We start from the raw sequence: 19,606 nt of genomic DNA on the forward strand, positions 1-19,606 counted from the left end.
TCTCCCTCCCTGAGCAGGGCAGGGATGCCTTGATTTGATCAGGGTCTAGACGGGGCACCATTTCCCCTCAGTGTCAGGGTTGGCTCAGTTCCCTTCAAATCATTCAGTGCGTGGCCAGCGTGCAGATGGAGACAGCGTGCAGATGGAGACACCTCGCCCTTCCAACCTTCACACCTTGGCTGGCCAATCATCTGATAAACAGTAAAGAGTCTACAGTCAAAGGGAATTGGCCATAATCCAGGGACTAAACAGCCCAGGGATCAGAAGGGGAGGCTGCGGGAATACACCAAAGCTCTCAGGAAATGCTTGGGGAGGCTGGAGTCTGCCCAGACTTTGACAAGCAGAGAGCAGGGGGTGGGGATGTGGAGAGGCTCACCCGGTGCCAGAGGTACTCAACCATTCTTTCTTTAACATTTCTTTCTTTTTTTTTTTTCTTTCTGATTGACAATAAAAAAATTGTCAATACAAAAAATCCAAAAATCCAAAAATGTGTATTTTAGAAAGTAAATGTCCCCTACAATCCCTGCAGTAGATTGAGTTATGTATACCAGATCAAAATATGATCTTAATCCGCACTCCGGTGGCTGTGAACCCATTGTCGCTAGAACTTCTTGAAGATGTTATTTTGGTTAAGATGGCCCAGCTGAATGAGGGTGGGTCTTAATTCAGATTGCTGGAGGACCCGGGAGTCACAGAAGCAAGAATGGAGAGGACAGCACCACGGGATGGGAGGCAGAGATGCAAGCCAAGGATCCCCAAGACTGCTGCAGCCGGTTCCAGAACGCTGTAATCTTCGGGGAGAAAGCAAGCCTTGTCGATATCTTGGTTTGGGACTTCTTCTAGCCTCAAACCCGTGAGCCAGTAAATCCCTATCATTTAAGGAATTAAACCTATTGTGTGGTATTTGTGATAGTAGCTTTGGCAAACTAAGACCATCCCATACAGACCTAACTCAGAGATGGCCACTGATTACGCTATGCTGTCTATTCGTTCAGATCTTCCCCCCAATTTTTTAAATTCAATTTTATTGAGATATAGTCACATACCGTACAGTCATCCAAAGTATACGATCAACTGTTCACAGTACCATCATATAGTTGTCATTCTTCACCCCAATCTATTTTTGAACACTCTCCTTATACCAGAAAGAATAAGAATTAAAATTAAAGTAAAAAAGAACACCAAAATCACCCCCCATCTCACCCTATTTTTCATTTAGTTTCTGTCCCCATTTTTCTATTCATCCATCGGTACACTGGATAAAGGGAGTATGATCCACAAGGCTTTCACAATCACACTGTCACCCCTCTAAGCTATATTGTTATACAATCGTCTTCAAGAGTCAAGGCTACTGGGTTGCAGTTTGATAGTTTCAGGTATTTATTTCTAGCTGTTCCACTGCACTAAAACCTAAAAAGTGTTATCTGTATGGTGCATAAGAATGCCCACTGGAGTGACCTCTCAACTCCTTTTGGAATGTCTCAGCCACCGAAAATTCATTTTGTTTCATTTCGCATTTCCCTTTTGGTCAAGAAGATGTTCTCAATCCCACGATGTTGGGTTCAGATTCATCCCCAGAAGTCATAGCTCGCCTTGCCAGGGCCTGGTAGGCAGATCCCACGTAGAGGGGAGGGCAGTGAGATCACCCGCTGAGTTGGCTTAGAAAGAGAGAGGGCCACATCTGAGCAACAAAGACGTACTCAGTACCCCCCTAATTTTAAAACATTATTATATTACTTAATAAAATTGGATTATGTTAATACATTTTACAGCTGTTCTGAAACTTACCATATCCTTTCAATGATAACTTTTGATATCTTTCCAAATCAGTTCAAATAATTGTTAAACTCTTGTATAGTTTTCCACAGTAGGGCTATACCTAAAATTATTTAACCAATATCCTATTGATGGACTCTTGGGTTGTTTCCAATTTTTTACTTATACCAACCTCATTGCAGTTAATAAGACTTCATACTTGTGCATGCGTGTGAGTGTTTCTCTCTGGTAAACTTTTTAAAGTAGAATTGCTTGATCAGGCAAGACTGAATTTTTTTGTGTTCATTCCATTTGTTTGTTACATTAAGACATGCTAGTTTTCATATGACTGACTTTTTCTGATTGTAAAAATAATACACACAATCATAAAAAAATGTGAAAAACAAAACCACACAAAAGACAATATTGAAATAAATGTTCATATCTTGCCCTTTGGTGGATGGTGAGTTGCCCAACTGAGCCTCTGGTTCACCCAGTTCTCCTTGTGCCCAAAAGGACAATATACTATACTGGCAATTATGTATCTCTTTAATTTCTCCTAATCTGAAAGGAGAAATTTAGCATCTGCTCGTTTTAAATTTTAAATTTAAAATTATTTGGAAACCAGTGAGGATGAACATATTTTGGCATTTATCAACCATTCATACGTCTTTCTCTAAGAGTGGCTCATTCGTGTCTTTGCCTATTTTTTTCTTTTGGATTTTTCTTCTTTATCTTTTTGAGCTATGAGTTGTATGTCATATTAGTGTCTACTACAAATCACAGAAATATTTTCCCCTAAGCTTAACATTTTCCTTTTGATTCAACTGTCTTTCCCCATTTTCTTGCCCATGTTTCATGCCTGTCTTAGGAAGACTGAGCACCTGTTTATAATGTCAAAAAATTTTGGAAACTCCTGTTCAACAGTCTTGACCTTTTAATTTATTTGAGGAAAGAAAATAGCAAACACCAAATATTCAGAGATTCATTAAAATAAATTTGTCACTTTATTTCAGTCAAAATGGAATTTTTTTCTTTCTGATTTAAAAGGATTACTCATTCAAAAAATTCAGGGAAGAAGTATGAAGCAGAAAATTAAAAATCTCCACTATCCAGATAACTACTATGAATTAAAATCTTTCCAGACATTTTTCAATACATATACACATGTAGTATTTCACTTTTAATTAAATAAAAGTGAATTGCCAATTGCCACTGAATGTCAGCTCCATGAGAGCAGCAATTTCCCTTCTTTTTAACTCACTGTCATATCCTCATTGGCTAGAAGATATAGGCACTCAATAAATCTCTTTTAAATGAACAAATCCCTCTTTTTTGACTTAACAAAATGTCTTGAAATTTATTTTTTCTGTGCCCATTAATATAGATTTCCATCATCATCTATTTTATGGGATATATAGTGTTTCACTTTGTTTATTGAACCAGTCCTTTACTGACTGGAAATTTAAATGGTTTCTAATTTGTCATTATTATAAAAGATACTGTGATGAACATGCTTTCACTTATCTGGGATTATCTCCATAGATCATTCTAAGAATAGAGATTTCTTTGTTAGGTAGAATGCACATTTTAATTATGAATCATTTTGCTAAGTCAAACCTCCAGAAAGTAAGAGGCCAAGTTTCTAGAGAAAAAGAAAACTTATTTGGATGAACCTGATAGTCTATGCTGTTTTCCTTTTGGGACACTGTTCATTGCTTAAGCATCTCAGGGGCAGAGGCCAAGAAGTTAAGCAAGAAGCAGTAAATAAGAGACTGAGGAAGCTAACCAGGGCTTTTGACAGTCTCATGGGACTAGGGATAAAAATATTGGAGTTCAGAGTGGTACAGTTAAACACTCCAAACTTTCCATTGGGACCCTTGAAAACTGTGTTGTAACAATAAGAGCAAATCAGAAATAGACCAGGACTTACAGAGACTGAATCCAACTTTGAATAAGTTCAGTCCCAGATTTGAGTGAGATGATCTCCAACTGCCTGCCAAAATCTGGAGTAAATTCTCCCTAGAGGGAGATAATCCCATCCAGAACTTCAACAAAATTTTATCCACAGTATCTGGCATTCAATTTTTAAAAACACAATGAATATTGGAAATAGGATGAAGAGAAACAATAGAAACAGACCATAGGTGATCCATATTTTGGAATTATCAGGCTTTCAAACAACTTAGTTTCAAATTAGCAGGATTAATACAGTCAAGAAAATAGATGAGAAAATGGTGATTTTGAGCAGAGAATTGAAATCTATTAAAGAATCAAATGGCAGTTTTAGATTTGAAAAATTCAATAACAAATTAATAGTGCAAAATATGTTTTTAATAGCATGTTATAGAGACAGCTGAAGTAAGAATTAGTGAACTTGAAGGCAGGTCATTAGAAAATATTCTTACCAAGGTCTATAGTGAAGAAAAAGAGGCAAAATACAAAAACAAAGAGAAAAAGAGATGATTGGGGTATTGTGAAAAGGCCTAAAATGTAATTGTAATCCCAGAAAGGAAAGAGGCAGAGTATGGGGCAGAAAGAATATTTGAAGAGTTATAGCCAAGAAATTTCCAAAACTGATGAAAGTCTTTGTGTTACAGATTCAAGAAGTACTCTGTATCCGAAGTAAGATAAATAGGGGGAAAAAGTCATTCCTAGGCACGTAAGAGTAGAGCTAGGGTATATGGGAACTAAGATAAAGAGAAAAACTTAAAAGCAACCAGGGGGAAATACATTATCTTCAAAAGAACAACAGTAAGACTTAGAATGGAGTGATATCTTTAAAATGCTGAAAGAAAATATCTTTAATTTATAATCCAATATCCTGTGAAATATCCTGCAAAATGAAGGAAATAAGGCAAAATAAAGACATTTCCAGAGAAGCAATCACTGAGCTAATTGATGGCCAGCAGACATGTGTTAAAGAGAGTTCTTCAGGCAGAAGGAAAATTATTCCAGCAGGAAGTACAGAAATGCTGAAAGGAATAAAAAGCAATGAAAAGGGTTAACATGTAGGCAGGTCTAGATGAATGCTAACTGAACAGAACAAAGGCAATAATATCTTTTGAGATTTTAAATATATATTAAATTATACTGCATGATAACAATAACACTAAAGGGAGGAGGAGAATAGATGAAGTTAAAATGATGCAAGATCCTGGCATTGTCTGGGAAATTGTAAATGTACTATTTTATGAGATGTCAATAAATCAGGGAAAAAATATTATAATATCTAGGATGTCTCTAAAAGACTAAACAATGTATACCTATTAGACAAATAAAGGAGAAAACAAATCGAATAGGAAAAAAAAAATGACCTGACTAATTAGGAAAAAAAAGAAGCAAAACAAGAAACAAGACAAAAAGAAATACAAAACAGGGGGGGTCATCACCCCAGTTCAATTGGTGGAGTGAGATACTTCAGAGCTCTGTCCCCCTATGGAGGCATTGAAGAACCAGCAAGAACTGGCAGAAATATTTTTCTAAAAACTCCAGAAAACAGTTAAAGAATTGCAGTAGCAGGGTGAACACCTAATCAAGAAAAAGGCCATGTAAAATTGGAAGGGCTTCATGACACCCTGGTTGGCCCTTTCTCCCATTCCCCCACAGGCTTGGCATGGAGGCATCCTGTGCTCCCAGGGGGATCCCTGGTCCTGGTTCCAGAGGGAGCAGAATAACCCTTGTGGACATATTGTTAGAATCTATGCCTGGTCCAATCTGTCAGGTGGTGAACACCCCAGAACTTGCCCTGCGTGTAGACGGTGGCTTACTGAGCTCTCCTCCTTCAGAATGCAATGGGAGAACAGTTGAGTCATTTTGCCTGGGGCAAGGATTGCTGGTGTTAGGACATACAGTAAAGTGGCCTGGAATGTGAGGAAAACCGTACTAGGGAAGAAGGGATATTCATATCCAGCTAAATGGGGCCATTCCTAGGGCTACACAAGCATGTCCAAGACAAGAGGCATGTGCAGAAAGGATGAGGGTGGCCCTACACTTTGGCCTGGAGCTATTCTCAAAACTCACTATATGGATGAGCCCTGATGGATAGCATTTGTTCAGGTCAATTTGCAAAGACTGGGAAAGGTGTTTTCTTTTTTTCCTTCTTGTGGGTTTTTTTTTTTTTTTTTTTGGTTAGTTCCTGGCATTCAAGGAAAGCTCTGTCACAACACCAGCTGGATATACAAGCTTAAGGAACAGATGCCTTAAAGTCTAAATTCCATCAGTAACACATGAAAATATCGAAATGTCCAGTTTCAATGAAAGATTACAAAACATACAAAGTAACAGGAGATGAAGGCCCAATCAAAGGAGAAGTTTAAAGTGTTAGAAACCATCAAAGGAGAGGATCAAACCCGGAACTTTTAAAAAGATGGTCCTAAATATGCTCAAAGAGCTAAAGGAAAACATGGACAAAGACCTAAAGGAAATCAGGAAAACAATAGATAAACACAAAAAGAATTTCACTAGAGAGATGGCAAGTATGAAAAGGAACCAAACAGAGCTGAAGACCATGTAACAGAAATTAAAAACACCCTAGATGGATTCAACAGCAGATCGGAAGTGGCAGAAGAAAGAATCAGTGAACTTGAAGATAAGGCAGTTGAAATCGTTCAGTCTAAGAAGCAGAAAGAAGAAAGGAAAAAGAAAAGTGAACAAAACTTGAGGAACCCGTGGATCACCATCAAGCATATTGTGGGAGTCCCAGAAGGCAGAAAAAAAAAGAGAAAACGTCAGAGAGAATATTCAAGGAAATAATGTCTGAAAACTTGCCAAGTTTAACAAATTATATAAATATAAACATCCAAGATGCTCAACAAACTCCAAACAGGATAAACCCAAATAGATGTACATAATGCCATGTTGTAATCAAACCATCGAATGCCAAAGATAAAGAGAGAATGCTGAAAGCCACCAAAGAGAAGCAACATGTCACACTTAATGGAGGCTTTAAAAGATTAATTGCTGATTTCTCATCAGAAATCATGGAGGCAAGAAGGCAGTGGGAAGATGTAGTTAAAGAGCTGAAAGAAAATAATTGCCAAAGAATTCTACTTCTAGTGAAACTGTCTTTCAAAAATGAGGGAGAGATTAAGACATTCCCAGGTAAACAAAAGCCGAGGGACTTTGTCACTATTAGATCAGCTCTACAAGAAATGCTATAGTGAGTTCTGCAGGTTGAAAGGGAATGACACTAGACAATTGACTAAAGCCACATGAAGAAATAAAGATCTCCAGTAAAGACAATGACATGGGTAAATGTAAATACCAGCATTATTGTATTTTTGATTTGTAACTCTGCTTTTTACCTCCACCAGGATCTAAAAGGCAAATACATAAAGTATAATGATAAATCAATAGTTTTGAAATAAAAATGTAAAAATATGTAATTTGTGACAAGAACTACACAAAGGTAAGGGGTCAGAAGGGTATAGGAACATACTTTATGTATGCTATTGAAGTTGTTAAGTTGGTATCAAAGCAAATGAGATTGTTACGGATTTAGGATGTTAAATTTAAGCCCTATGGTACACAAAGAAAATATCAGAAAATATGCAAATTCACAGAGACAGAAAGTAGAGTACAGGTTACCAGGGATTGGGAACAGGTAATGGGGAGTTAATGCAAACTGAGTGTTGGGTTTCAGCTTAAGGTGAAGGACAGTTATAGTAATGGATGTGGTGAGGGTACTGCAATATTGTGAAGGTGATTAATTCCATTGAATGGTTTGCTTGGGAGAGGCTGAGATGGGAATATTTGTGTTATATATATGTTTACACAAATAAAAAAAAAGAGAAAGAAAGAGAAACTAAAGAGATAATAATAGTTAAATGCAACATGATACTGGATGGGATCTAAGAATGGAGGAGAAAAGCCAGAGAAAGGATATTAGTGGGATATAAGAAAAAATTGGAATATAAGTTTTATATCAACATTAAATTTCTCAAATTTGATAACTGCACTTAAAGTGATTACCTAAGTGAATATCCTTCTTTGAAGGAAATGTACATGAAAGAATTATGTGTTCAAGGAGTATGATGTGCAATCTGCTCTCAAATGTTCAGAAAACAGATGATAGATAGATAGATAGATACATAGATAGATAGATAGATATGGCAAAGGTGAAAAAATGTTAAAATTGGTGGATCTGGATTTCTGGGGTATGTTGGAGTCCTCAGTATGGGGTTTATATTATTTTTGCGCATCAAAATTATGTACTGTGTTTGAAATTATTTTGAAATAAAATTTAAAAAATAAAAACAGGTGAAAAAATAGGAAACAGATTCTAAGGTGGTAGATTTATACCCAAATATATCAGTGATTACATTGAGTTTAAATTGACTAAATACCCTATTTAAAGATAACTCATTGTTTGATTCAATATTTGATTATATTGAATCCATAATATGCTGCTTACAAGCATATTATACAAAGACACAGTCAAGTTGAAAATAATAATGTGGAAAACACCAATAAAAGAAAGTTGTACTAATATTAGGGGAAATTGCATAAATGGGAGGGGTACATGGGAACTCTACTTTCTGCATGATTTTTCTGTAAACCTACAACTGCTTTAATAGAATAAAGCAAGCAAGCTATACCAACATCAAAGTAGATTTTAAGGCAAAAAGTTATCCCAAAAAGAGGTATTTCATAATATAAAAGGATCAGTCCACCAGAGTGTAGAACAATTCCACATTTGTGTGCACATAATATTGCTTAAAATATATGTGTGTTAAAAATGGACTTTAAAAAGGAGAAATAGATAAATTTACAACCATATTGGATTTTTTTGAATAAATTTTTTCTTTTGGAATAATTTTATATTTATAGAAAAGTTGCAAGGGTAGTACAGAGTTCCCATATCCTCTTCACCCAGCTTCTCCCGAGGTTAACATGTTACCTAACCAGGGCACATTTGTCAAAACAAAGAAATTAGCACCAGTGCATTACTATTGACTAAACTATAGACTTTATTCAGATTTCAGCAGTTTTCCCACTAATGCCCTTTTACTGTCCCAGGATCTAGTGGAGGATCCCACATTGCATTTTGTGTGGACATCATTTTTTTAAAAAAATGTTTTATCGTGGTGACATATATACAACATAATATTTCTCATTTAACCATTTTCAAATACACAATTCAGTGGTGCTAATTCATGCTGGCATCACTTTTTTTTTGTTTTGGTTTGTGTTTTTTATTTTTATTTTTAGTTTTTGCCCTAAAATAACATAACTTTGTTATCTTGCAGTTATAGAGGTCAGAAGTCTAAACTGACATCACTTTTTTTTTTTACTTTTTTTTTTTATTAGAGAAGTTGCTGGTTTACAGAAAAATAATGCATAAAATACAGGATTCCCATATACCACCTTAGTATTAACACCTTGCACTGGTGTAGTACATTTGTTACAATTGATAAGAGCACATTTTAATAGCTGTACTATTAACTATTGTCCATAGTTTAACTTATGATTCACTATTTGTGTTGTGCAGTTCCAAGGATTTTTTTCCTTTTATTCTAGTAACATATATACAACCTAAAATTTCCCCTTTTACCCACATTCATATATATATTTCTGTGCTGATATTTACCTCCACGATGTTGTGCTATCCTAACCACCATCCATTATCAAAACTTTTCCTTAGTCCCAAACAGAAACCCTGTACATTTCAAGCCTAAACTCCCCATTCCCCACCTCCATCCTAGCCCCTGGTAGCCTAGATTCTACATTCTGCCTCTATGAATTTGCTAGGCTTCTAATTACTTCATATTGGGAGATTTTTATTTTTATTTTTTCATATTGGGAGATTTTAACACACTTTTCTCAGCAAATGATAAAACAAGGAGAAAAAAAATCAGTAAGAATATACAAGATTTGAACTATTAAATCTCAGCTGTGTGACGGGATGTTGACTGAGTATTTTACTATCGCTCCGAAATTGCTACTCTGGTCCCCAACTGCAAAGCACGGGCTCTAGGAGATGCCAAAATGGAACCCTAGGCACCCCCTCCCCGGGCTTCCCAAGAGGCAGCGCAAGGAGCCTCGCCAGGAGCAGCTGCTCCGCGCTCGCCTGGCCCAGGCTCAGGGAGGGAGGACGGGAGCGGGAGGACGGGAGAAGGGAGGACAGCAGGAGACGGGAAGACCCTTCCCAGACAGAGATGGCGGCGTTTGCGGTGAGAGAGGACAGCTGCCCCCGCCGGCCAAGGAAGGGGGGACCCCAGGAGGTCATTCTGAAGATCGAGGCTGCCCGCAGTGGTTCTCCCCCTGCGTTCGGACGTTTGCTTTGCGAGCAGCTGTGTCGCTCTGCCGCGACCCCACCGGAGGAGCTTTGGGGAGAAGCTGATAGGGGACAGGGGGCAGGGGGCTGCCTGGCCACCGAACGCGTCAGATGGGGGCTTGCGCTTGAGCCTTCCTGTGCGCCGGGTGCCCCACCCCAGAGGACTGCCTGTCAGCAAGGGGCTGTGGGTGTCGCCTACACGGGGGGCGGGCGCGTTTGAACTGGACCCCGGATCTCCCGCGTCAAAGAACTGAGCAAGTTGTGTGTGTGTGTGTTTGGGGAGAGAGTGGCGACCCACAGACAACCCTACAGGTGAACACAGCCAGAAAGCTGGCATGTGAGCACCTGGCAAACCGAGGACTTGGACGACGGCCAGTGCTAAATGGAGAAGGAAGCCTGCCGGTCAGCCAAGTAAAAAGGCACACGCCCTTTCCCCACCCGTCCCTCCGAGGGGACCCCCAACCCTGGAGGTCGTTGAAACAGAACGGCCTCCCACCGCTTTCCAAGGGTCCCGAGCTTTGGGCTGGCCTGGGAGACGCCCCAGGGTCCAGGCTCCCCTCACCCCGTCCTTCCCTTAGCTATTACCAGCAGTTCCCCCCCCCACCCCACTCCCACGCTCCGCCTTCCCGGCAAGCCCTTGATGTGTGGTCCCCCCACCCCACCCCCACCCCGGGTCCCTATCCTCATCCTGGGCGGCTGGAGACCCTGGAATGGGGGCTGGGGAAAGGGGGCTGGAGGGCTTTAAAAGCAGTTAGTAGCCTCCCTGCTGGATGGATCTTTTAAAAGTCGACCTGTTTATCTGACACTTAAAAGCCCGCCTACCCAGAGGGTGGCTTTTAAATAAGTGAAAGCGAGACCCTCCCCCTCATTTTGATTGGAGTTGTAGTTTCTACAGGGATTTAGCCGCACCTGGGCTGTTAGGAACCTCTGCCCTCCTCTCCTGGATGGACGAGAGTCATCAAAGCAAACTGCTTTGGAGCAAACTGCTGAGTGTAGGTCTCATTGTTACTTTATCATTATGCCCAATGGCTGCCATTTATTCAGTTGTCTTTGTGTTTCACCTTGCGTTAAACCCTGTGTTTAAGCATTAGCTTAGTTAATCCTGGCATTATTTGCATTTTGAAGCATTGAGTACTTTGAAGCCAGGGAGGTTAATAACATATTGAAGTCACGCAGCCAGTAAGTGGGGATGCCAGGAGCTCTCTCCCAGGTCGGTCTGGCACCACAGTCCACACTGTCAGCTCAGCACCCTCCTACTGCCTCCCCTAGGGCTGAGGGGGTGAATGACACCCATAATTTGGGATTGGCCAACACCTTTCAGAAACATCACTGTTATTCTGAAGGTGAGGTTCTTACAAAAACGATGCAAAAAATTTTACAACAGTTTTAATTGCAAAATTAAATGCTGGTCCCACTTCTACAACTGGTTTAAGACAAATAACAAGGGAAGCCCAAAGAACCTTTAACAAATCAAACAAAGCCAAAATAGGAAAAAGCAATAGAAAGAAGCCATTCAGGACCTTATGAAAGTTAAAGATTATAATACATTTTTACCGTCTTAAAAATACTTTATTCCAGTACCACCTTGTGGGGAGAATTGAAACTTGCTGAGGGGTCCGGCAACAAGGGCAGGTTCTGGGAGAGTGCTCTGAGCTGTTATCCCGGAAAGTGAGTCTGAGTAGGGCTGAAATAATGCCCAGGAAGGTCACTTGCTCCAATGCCCACTAAACAAGGTCAGCCACCCCAACCTTTATAAATATGAGGGCCGTTTGGGGCTAGAGCCCAGGACTGCCCTTGATTGCCTATACAATTCAAAAACTTGAGCTAAATGAAGGACCCACGGAGGACCTTGTGCCTCTGGAACTGTTAGTGAACCTTCTGAGTCAAGAGCCTTGATTTATTTAGTGCGTTTATTACTTACATTTTTACTTGATGGGCTTAGCTCTGTTTGGCTAAACCCAGACTCCAGTTCCTCTTGCCTTGGATAAGGACCACCTGTGCCTCCCCCAACTGAAATTAAAGGTCATTTCACTTACTGATCATTCTACCCAAGTTCTATGCCAACTACTTAAATTGTGCAAGGCTGGGATTCTCAGGTCAGCATTTGGCCTAAGGAGCAGATGTGCTTGATGTGGTGATGCCACCAAAGGCCAAGGTGGCAGAAATCATATCAAATTGTTTGCAGTTTTAGTGCCCCTGCCTCAGTTTGGGGCCATGTGTGGAGGGATCAGTGATGGCTCAAGCTCTGAATTCAAGTTCATTGTGTTCAGTGTGATTTGACACTGCTGTTCTACTTCAGGGCTGGCACAGGTGGGAACAGCTTTCCTGGGGCCCTTTCCAGAATGAGTGCTGAACCCAGTACTGTCCCACTCATTGAAAAAAAAAAAAATCTAATACTGTCTGAGGATGTGCTGGTTGTACAGCCCTTACTTTAAAAAAAAAAAAAAAAAAAAAAAAAAAAAAAAAAGAGAGAGAGAGAGAGAATGAAAGAACAGGAGGGATTCTTCCTTACTTTGATGGTATAGCTTTATTTTCTTGCACAAGGAGTGGTCTGAATGTGTAACGGATCCTCCTAGCTTACGGTGGATGGAAAGAAGGGCTACAGAGCAGAACCTCTAATGTTAACGTTTTTACCCAGGTCTGTATTCCCAAGTTATTCCCAAGTTCATAAATAAGGAGACAACAACATGGTCCATAATCTGATTCCCTGCATTTGCTTGTTCCCTTTTTGGTTACTGCAATTTCCTTTTCCACTGTAACGTGGTATAGTAAGCGAGCCACGAGCTCTCCCACCCCACCTTGGCGAGCTGTGTTCAAACAAGACAAAAAAGGTTTGAATGTCAAGAGCCTCGGCTCCTCTTCAGGCAACTGCAAGGAATGGCAGCTCTACTGCAGGCCCTTGCCAAAGAGTACAATTCCAAGCCCATCGTCGCTAAATATTTATTAAAAATGTCACTGAAGGGAAACTAGGAGCTGTTTAAAGGCTGTGACGTACATCTGTACTCCCAGATACACCAAAATACCTCCCTGGGTTAAGCCAGGTGAGCAAATGGCTGGATATATGGGCCAAACTGTGCTGCCCCCCTTTCCCACACACACCTCTGAATTACTTTTTTTTTAATATTCATTTTATTGAGATATATTCACATACCACGCAGTCATACAAAACAAATCGTACATTCGATTGTTCCCAGTACCATTACATAGTTGTACATTCATCACCTAAATCAATCCCTGACACCTTCATTAACACACACACAAAAATAACAAGAATAATAATTAAAGTGAAAAAGAGCAATTGAAGTAAAAAAGAACACTGGGTGCCTTTGTCTGTTTGTTTGTTTGTTTCCTTCCCCTATTTTTCTCCTCATCCATCCATAAACTAGACAAAGGGAAGTGTGGTCCTTATGGCTTTCCCAATCCCATTGTCACCCCTCATAAGCTACATTTTTATACAATTGTCTTTGAGATTCATGGGTTCTGGGTTGTAGTTTGATAGTTTCAGGTATCTACCGCCAGCTACCCCAATTCATTAGAACCTAAAAAGGGTTGTCTATATTGTGTGTAAGAGTGCCCACCAGAGTGACCTCTCGGCTCCTTTTGGAATCTCTCTGCCACTGAAGCTTATTTCATTTCCTTCCTCTGATTTACTTTTATTATTATTTTGTGCTTTAGTGAGATGCCATCATTTCTATGGGAAAACTGAGCTCCTCTACTTGTTTGGATTTATTATACAAATGTTTATTACTTATGACATACATCATTTAGCCCATCCATGGTAGGGATGTAAGAAATCATGGTTTACATGAGAATGTTCTATTTCTCCCTCCAAATCTGTCAACATTTGCTTCATAATATTTTGGGGCTCTGCCATTAAGTGTGCACATATTTATAAATATACCTTTTTTTTAAAATTGCCCCCTTTACCAACATATCGTGACCTTCTTTGTTCCTTGTAACAGTTTATGACTTAGTCTATTTTTATCTAATATTAGTATAGCTACCCAGCTCTCTTTTGGTTACTATTTGCATGGTGTTTTCCATACTTTCACTTTCAACCTACTTGTTGTTTGAATTTAAGGTGAATCTCTTACAAACAGTATATAGTTGGTTCACGCTTTTTATTCATTCTGACAATCTTTGCCTTTTGACTGGATAGTTCAATCCATTAACATTTAAAGTAACTAATGATAATATAATGCAGGACTTTTTTGTCACCTTTTTTTAAAATTCTTTGTCAAGTCATACCTTTTTTTGTCCCTCAATTCTTCCACTAATGCCTACTTTCATATTTATTTATTTTTGCACTGTACAAAAGTCCCTTCTCATTTTTTTCTAAATACATTTTTCAAATGTTTTCTTTGTGGCTACCACAGGGCTTAAACTTAACATCCTATAACAATCACATTTGATTTGATATCAAGTTAATTTCAATAGCATACACACTGTTCCTATATCCCTTCATCCTCCACCTTTTTGTTGTACTTGTTACAAATTGTATCTTTATACATTGTAGTCCCAAACCATAGATTTATCAATACTTTTTATGCATTTGCATTTTAGAACATGTTAGAAGTAAACAGTGGAGTTACATTTAAAAAAAATACAATAGTATAGGCTTTTATAATCACCCGTATGGTTACTTTGTCACACATTTAGGTTTTATTAACTCATTCACCTTGGATCAGCCTGCCCACAGTGGTGATGGTAGTTGCTAGCTTTTTCTCCTACGCTCCTGTGGTGGACATCTGTTGCTTCTGTCTGCCCAGCATCCACTCCCCCTTCTACTACTAATGCCATCACGACTTTTCTTTGGAGAATTGATGCTCCCCCACTCTCAGTGCATGTGGTTCAAATGGGGTACAGGCCCAGGGCCCAGGCCTGGCCATCAGAGCATTCCATCACCCTGGCCAGTGATTGGCTCAAGGATGAAGGCAGGGCCCAAGTCACCACTCAACAAGACTCCATTCCAGGACTTTTATTGGAACTGTTGGACATAGAAGTTCTCTTTTTCCTCCTGGATTTACCAAGACAACAGAATATAAACCTAGAGCTGTCAAAACTACTATATTGGGAAAAAAGTGATTGAACAAACACTGAGCACCTAAGAACCAGAAGATGAATAAAATTTGAGTCCTGATGACAGTGGACACTGGATCTGGCTGTGCCTGAAGACCAGTTTGAATATTTAGTTGTCTGTGCAACTGAAAGAGTTTTGGCTGACATAGAATTCTGGTCTCATTACATGGTCTCTTCCTAGACCATTCAGAGGTCCCAAGGGGCATGATCACAGAACTTGTGTTTATAGAGCAATATTGGGACAGAGAACCAAAATGTTTGTCTGAGCTTATCCTGTGTCTACCCTGGTTCAATTAAAAATAATTTAAAACTCCTAAGTCAATGGAACGGTATAGGACACTAGGCTTGGGTGAGGTAAGTTCTACAGATTCAGGTGGTTAAGCATGGTGGACAGGGGTGCTGTGAGCTGTTCAAGATGTAGATGTAGATGGCTTGGGCCATGTTTTGATGAAATTGTGCTTTGGTGTCATGTCATTAGTTTCTCTTAAGGCAAAGTGAGATGAAGAGAGGAAATTTCCATGGATAAAGAAGATAACTTACAGGGAATGACTGAGGAATATCTAAGAACAGTTTACTTCTTAGTCTGGGTGGGATTTGCACTTCTTTGACCCATCATTAGCCCATTACTATTTGTCAAACACAGGTAACATACTTTGTTTTCAGTTGGGCCCAGGAAAAAGACAGAAATAACCCTTGTCATTGTGGGGATATTTTTTTGGAGGAGGGTAAGGCTGGAAAAAGCCATACTTCCCTAGGAACTGATCATAAAGGAGAATTGCTAAGCTCAGAGCTCTTGATAGACACATAGGACTTCTTCAGACCAGCAATTCTCTCTTCTCAAGTCAGTGCTTTCTCAGCTCTCCACCCTCCAGGTTTTGTCCAAAGTTCTCTGCTAGCTTTTGCAGGCAAGGTTTATGTTGAACGGGCTCCAGCAGTGAGGTCACCCTCGTGGAAGGTTTCCATATATTGCATGCCTCTCCTGCTATGCCCAAGAGTGTTCCCAAAGCACTTTCACTGATGCTGTCTAAGAATAAGATCTTGGCTGGAGTCCCACAATGAAGGGGCAATGGAGTTTGGGTTTCTGCAAATAGTAGGTATTATCCTTTTTGTCCATTTATAAAAGCAATCTCTTTAGAAAGATTCTTTGTTGAATGGTACAGATAATAGATTCTCTTTTTTTTTTTTTTTTTTTTTAATCATCATTTTATTGAGATATATTCACATACCACGCAGTCATACAAAACAGATTGTACTTTCGATTGTTTACAGTACCATTACATAGTTGTACATTCATCACCTAAATCAATCCCTGACACCTTCATTAGCACACACACAAAAATAACAAGAATAATAATTAGAGTGAAAAAGAGCAATTGAAGTAAAAAAGAACACTGGGTACCTTTGTCTGTTTGTTTCCTTCCCCTACTTTTCTACACATCCATCCATAAACTAGACAAAGTGGTGTTTGGTCCTTATGGCTTTCCCAATCCCATTGTCACCCCTCATAAGCTACATTTTTATACAACTGTCTTCGAGATTCATGGGTTCTGGGTTGTAGTTTGATAGTTTCAGGTATCCACCACCAGCTACCCCAATTCTTTAGAACCTAAAAAGGGTTGTCTAAAGTGTGTATAAGAGTGCCCACCAGAGTGACCTCTCGGCTCCTTTTGGAATCTCTCTGCCACTGAAGCTTATTTCATTTCCTTTCACATCCCCCTTTTGGTCAAGAAGATGTTCTCCGTCCCACGGTGCCGGTCTACATTCCTCCCTGGGAGTCATATTCCACGTTGCCAGGGAGATTCACTTCCCTGGGTGTCTGATCCCACGTAGGGGGGAGGGCAGTGATTTCACCTTTCAAGTTGGCTTAGCCAGAGAGAGAGGGCCACATCTGAGCAACAAAGAGGCATTCAGGAGGAGACTCTTAGGCACAAATACAGGGAGGCCTAGCCTCTCCTTTGCAGCAACCGTCTTCCCAAGGGTAAAACTTACGGTAGAGGGCTCAACCCATCAAACCATCAGTCCCCTATGTCTGTGGTCATGTTAGCAACCATGGAGGTGGGGTAGGCGAATACCCCTGCATTCTCCACAGGCTCCTCAAGGGGGCACTACAACCTTTTTTTTTTTTTTTTTTTTTTTTAACTTTCCCTTCTTTTTTCAAATCACCTGTATGAAAAAAAAAGTTAAAAAGAAAACAAACATACAATAAAAGAGCATTTCAAAGAGACCATAGCAAGGGAGTAAGAAAAAGACAACTAACCTAAGATAACTGCTTAACTTCCAACATGTTCCTACTTTACCCCAAGAAAGTTACATAATATAGCAACATTTCAGTGAACTTGTTCCTACTACAACCATCAGAAATTAACAGACCATAGTCATTTCTGGGCATCCCCAGAACGTTAAATAGCTTATCTGTTCTTCCTGGATTATTGTTCCCCCTTCCTTAATTGCTCTCTACTGCTAGTTCCCCTACATTCTACATTATAAACCATTTGTTTTACATTTTTCAAAGTTCACATTAGTGGTAGCATATAATATTTCTCTTTTTGTGCCTGGCTTATTTCGCTCAGCATTATGTCTTCAAGGTTCATCCATGTTGTCATATGTTTCACCAGATCGTTCCTTCTTACTGCCGCGTAGTATTCCATCGTGTGTATATACCACATTTTATTTATCCACTCATCTGTTGAAGGACATTTGGGTTGTTTCCATCTCTTGGCAATTGTGAATAATGCTGCTATGAACATTGGCGTGCAGATATCTGTTCGTGTCACTGCTTTCCGATCTTCCGGGTATATACCGAGGAGTGCAATCACTGGATCGAATGGTAGCTCTATATCTAGTTTTCTAAGGAACTGCCAGACTGACTTCCAGAGTGGCTGAACCATTATACAGTCCCACCAACAATGAATAAGAGTTCCAATTTCTCCACATCCCCTCCAGCATTTGTAGTTTCCTGTTTGTTTAATGGCAGCCATTCTAACCGGTGTTAGATGGTATCTCATTGTGGTCTTAATTTGCATCTCTCTAATAGCTAGTGAAGCTGAACATTTTTTCATGTGTTTCTTGGTCATTTGTATTTCCTCTTCAGAGAACTGTCTTTTCATATCTTTTGCCCATTTTATAATTGGGCTGTCTGTACTATTGTCATTGAGTTGTAGGATTTCTTTGTATATGCAAGATATCAGTCTTTTGTCAGATACATGGTTTCCAAAAATTTTTTCCCATTGAGTTGGCTGCCTCTTTACCTTTTTGAGAAATTCCTTTGAGGTGCAGAAACTTCTAAGCTTGAGGAGTTCCCATTTATCTATTTTCTCTTTTGTTGCTTGTGCTTTGGGTGTAAAGTCTAGGAAGTGGCCTCCTAATACAAGGTCTTGAAGATGTTTTCCTACATTATCTTCTAGGAGTTTTATGGTACTTTCTTTTATATTGAGATCTTTGGTCCATTTTGAGTTAATTTTTGTGTAGGGGGTGAGGTAGGGGTCCTCTTTCATTCTTTTGGATATGGATATCCAACTCTCCCAGCCCCATTTGTTGAAAAGACCATTATGGCTCAGTTCGGTGACTTTGGGGGCCTTATCAAAGATCAGTCGGCCATAGATCTGAGGGTCTATCTCTGAATTCTCAATTCGATTCCATTGATCTATATGTCTATCTTTGTGCCAGTACCATGCTGTCTTGGCAACTGTGGCTTTATAATAAGCTTCAAAGTCAGGGAGTGTAAGTCCTCCCACTTCGTTTTTCTTTTTAGAGTGTCTTTAGCAATTCGAGGCATCTTCCCTTTCCAAATAAATTTGATAACTAGCTTTTCCAAGTCTGCAAAGTAGGTTGTTGGAATTTTGATTGGGATTGCATTGAATCTGTAGATGAGTTTGGGTAGAATTGACATCTTAATGACATTTAGCCTTCCTATCCATGAACATGGAATATTTTTCCATCTTTTAAGGTCCCCTTCTATTTCTTTTAGTAGAGTTATGTAGTTTTCTTTGTATAGGTCTTTTACATCTTTGGTTAAGTTGATTCCTAGGTACTTGATTTTTTTAGTTGCTATTGAAAATGGTATCTTTTTCTTGAGTGTCTCTTCAGTTTGTTCATTTCTAGCATATAGAAACATTACTGACTTATGTGCATTAATCTTGTATCCCGCTACTTTGCTAAATTTGTTTATTAGCTCTAGTAGGTGTATCGTTGATTTCTCAGGGTTTTCTAGATATAAGATCATATCATCTGCAAACAATGACAGTTTTACTTCTTCTTTTCCAATTTGGATGCCTTTTATTTCTTTGTCTTGCCGGATTGCCCTGGCTAGCACTTCCAGCACAATGTTGAATAACAGTGGTGACAGCGGGCATCCTTGTCTTGTTCCTGATCTTAGAGGGAAGGCTTTCAGTCTCTCATCATTGAGTACTATGCTGGCTGTGGGTTTTTCATATATGCTCTTTATCATGTTGAGGAAGTTTCCTTCAATTCCTACCTTTTGAAGTGTTTTTATCA

Source organism: Choloepus didactylus, chromosome 17, assembly GCF_015220235.1.
Source record: "Choloepus didactylus isolate mChoDid1 chromosome 17, mChoDid1.pri, whole genome shotgun sequence".
NCBI classification, from domain to species: Eukaryota; Metazoa; Chordata; class Mammalia; order Pilosa; family Megalonychidae; genus Choloepus; species Choloepus didactylus.